The following is a 3,936-nucleotide window of genomic DNA, read 5'->3' on the forward strand; positions in this document are numbered from 1 at the left end:
TTTGCAAAATAAATTAAAAAGTATGCTTTACACAGCGTATAAGGGTGATGTCACAGCACAACGGGAATCTAACAGGGGAAGAGGTGAAAGTAATCCTCCTCATCCCACGACCACGCCGGCAAGGACAGGACGCTTTAAAGACGTGTTGTTGATGGAGGACATGCGGAGCTTTTTAAGTCCTACGCATCGCCACAGCCCTTCGGGATCCACCCTCAGAGAACGACTCGACCGACAGGTAGCAGACTACCTCGCCTTAACTGATACACTTAACAGATATCGACATTCTGAGGAGCGATGAACCCCTTCACTACTGGGTGTGCAGGCTTGACCTGTGGCCTGAGCTATCCCAATTTGTGATAGAACTTCTGGCCTGCCCCGCTTCAAGTGTCCTGTCAGAAAGGACCTTCAGTGCAGCAGGAGGTATTGTCACTGAGAAGAGAAGTCGCCTAGGTCAAAAAAGTCTAGATTACCTCACCTTTATTAAGATGAATGAGGGATGGATCCCAAAGGGACTGACAGTGGGCGATACATTCGACTAAAAAAGGTCTGATGAGATGAGCTGCCTTGGGCTAAAAATGGTGACCCTATGTAGGAGGAACAGTCCCTATTCTGCTCTGTGTCAGTGTGTATCAGGGTCCCTGAGGACAGGTGTCAATCCATATCTGCCAAGTGACCCTATGTAGGGGGAACAGTCCCTATTCTGCTCTGTGTCAGTGTGTATCAGGGTCTCTGAGGACAGGTGTCAATCCATATGTCAAGGTGTCAATATGTCATATGTCAGGTGTCAATCCATATCCATTGTGATTTAGGAATGTTAGGTGATTTATGCCCTTTATGGATTAAAACCAGACTCTGCATCAACAGTGTAATTTTCCACTGGAGTTTTGCCATGGATCCCCCTCTGGCATGCCACAGTCCAGGTGTTCGTCCCCTTGAAACAACCCTTGTGGGTTTTAAAATTTGCCTGCCCATTGAAGTCTATGGCGGTTCGCCCGGTTCGCGAACGTTTGCGGAAGTCCGCGTTCGACGTTTTTGCGAACCGAAAATGTTATGTTCGCGACATCACTATGTACCACACAGCGTTGTGAATCCTTCAAAGATAAAGCAATACAGATTGCCAACTAAGAAGACTGTGAGTGCAGCTATTTATTTATTATTTTTGTATATAGCAAGGCATAGTCTGGTACCCGGCAAATAAATTACAAAATTAGCAAGAGTGCGAGCTTTTACTATATATAGTAAATATATATATATATATATATATATATATATATATATATATATATATATATATATATATATATATACACACACTACATTATTACAGGGACACTACTTTATTTGTGTTATGAACTGGGGATTCATCTGAACAACAGCTGCATCATTTACATAAGTTAATAATACACACCTAATTTGTTTTGTTGAACATTACCAGATGTCTGCAGTGTGTCACGCTTTAATTTTTTACATAGGCATTAAGTTTAAAAAGGTCCCATCTCAGCTTTTGTTGTTGGTCTTGGAGACGGAGAAAACACCAAGTTGGGCAATTTCCAAATTGAGATTTTGTTTCTACACTCCAAAATAGACATTTCAGATTTCTCCTTCAATAAATATGTTAATATCCTACATAGAGTTATAGCCCTGAAATTGTGCTTTGCCATCGAAGCATCCAACATATTTTTTTAAAGATATGTATAGAAACTGATATTACAAACCACTTTAGGTAGATAATTACAGATGTTTTTATAGTTCTCTGTTAACAACCATTTCCTCTTCAAAATCAATAGGTAAATGATCTAATTTCATTTGTACATGCCTGTTAATAAACAGGTCAACAGAGACCAATATGTATTTTCTCTGTATACATTTTTATATAGGTTGTTTAGCCTTCTGAAACAGCTTTTCTCTAGGCACTGAGAAAGAAGCTAGCATATCAATATAGAAATAAACATGTACCTAGTCTAGCCCAAAGTGTGGTTACATTGTTGTTTAACCTACTAGCCTTTTCGCTATGTTCTAAAGCACGTCTATCCAGCCTCCAATCTTATATAAATAGCCATTGTTCCTTATAGCTACAGGGAAAAATAGATAGATTGAATAGATTGGAGCAATTATTTTTAATAAAACATATGTGGGTTGCACATAACGGTAGCTTGTGAGAAGAAAAAAAAAACAAGAAAAAAGCTAAAAACCTCACACATCATCAGTACACATCCCACCGTTTTTATTTTGGTGTAGTACATTGTAACAGTTTAGTATGGTATGGATACATTTTGAGACAATGCATTTGACTAAAAGAAAAACTATTAAACTATGACAAAATGACACCATTTGCAATCTTGTAAACATAAAACAAAAATGAACAACTCAAATTGGTTCCTACCAATGGTTATAATGAGGTAAACATTTTCTGTCAATGACCTCTACATACAAACTAAGCACACTTTTTTCAAATAATTTCAGTAAACACGAGGATAATTATGTTCAATAAACTAAAATGAAATATTTCCATTCTATATTTACATTGCATTTCCTTTTTACTTGCACAATTACTAGTAGTCTAAGAAAAATATAATACTCTAGGTAGCAATATTACATGATTGCGAACAGTTAGTGACATTCTAACAGTAAAATTATTTTTAGGATTATCTTCAAAACAAAACCTTCAAATTTGCATGAATAAAAAAAGACAGTAGTCTAGAAAACAGGTTTCCATTTGGCCCCCCGGCAGATGTTCAACTACAGTGCTCATAATCCCAATACAGCCACCAGCTAGAAGAGTTATGGGATTTGTAGTCCAAACAATATCTGGTCTAGTGTTATCAAAATATTTTCAAATGCCCATCTGTGACATGAATGGGTAAAAGTATTAGTGTCCACTGGTGTGGAAATATCACGTCTGACAAGTTGGTGACAGGTCTTCTGCAAGGACAAATGTTTACAAGTGCTGAAAATGTGATGCTTATACACTGTTTCTGTGTAACCTGGTAAATGTACTACTCCAGTGGCAGACAGACAGCAAAGCTGTTTAAATCCATTGAATTAATTTAATTGAGGACATGTGTATTTAACAAATGCACCACTTACTGAAAGCCATTGAGCAATATTAGAGCAACAGGTGAAGGGGCAGTAAACCCTTGAATCTCTAAAACAGACTACAATGTACTATACTATTCAGTTTTTTTGTTTTATTTGTGTTAGGCTGTATTTCTCATTGGAACAATTTTGAGGATTTTTTAACCTTGGTCTGTATATATATATATCGGCTGAGTACCGACACTGCCATTCCAAGAGAGATATATACAGAGACAAAGTAGGTCTCCCCCATAGATCTCAATGCTTCACTCTCGCACATGCGCCAGAGTTCAGCAGCGACTTCGGCGACAAGATTGCGGTGCCCGGGAGGGACAGGTTCATGTAAGTAAACGCACGTTTACCTGCCCCCATGGCCACTGGGCCACCAGCAGTGATGTCATTGTCAGGGGACTTGGCACTTGGACTTGAATTTGGCAAAGTCCCCAAACAGTGCAGCTTTAACTGCTAAGGCATACCATGTGACTGTTAGGTTCAGAACTGTGGACATTCTAACCACGTTAGTCAGACCTTGCAGAAGACCTGTCACAGATGTCAGGGAAACAAAACCCTGCAATGGTTCCATGTGATATTTACTCCAGGAAAATGGGATATTAGTCCTAATTTTTATTTATTTTTTAATCTGTGATTTTCAACTATGTCGTGGAGCACTTAATATTGTGAATAATTTCTGTCAATACAGCACAATCTACAAACCAGTTCTTATATTTAGGGATATATTCTGCGATGAGCAATGTATATCTGCCAAGGTACCCTTTTCTAAGTGGTTCCCCATAACCATATCCCACAGCTGGTGGAAAAATATCTGGAGCTGCAAAAAAGGAAACCTGTCTGGGGATGGGT

The 3,936-nt window shown here is 38.6% G+C and overlaps 1 protein-coding gene across 1 annotated transcript in view; it reads right to left on the reverse strand.

Moving 5' to 3' along the window:
- Positions 1-3,626: 3,626 nt before the first annotated feature.
- Positions 3,627-3,936, reverse strand: part of GBE1 (1,4-alpha-glucan branching enzyme 1) — a 184,214-nt gene continuing 183,904 nt past the window's right edge. Inside the window, exon 17 of the mRNA XM_063448657.1 lies at positions 3,627-3,936. This exon is cut by the window's right edge and continues 755 nt beyond it. The gene's annotated coding sequence lies outside the window, so the exon portion shown is untranslated.

This window comes from Pelobates fuscus, chromosome 1 (assembly GCF_036172605.1).
Source record: "Pelobates fuscus isolate aPelFus1 chromosome 1, aPelFus1.pri, whole genome shotgun sequence".
Lineage (NCBI taxonomy): Eukaryota > Metazoa > Chordata > Amphibia > Anura > Pelobatidae > Pelobates > Pelobates fuscus.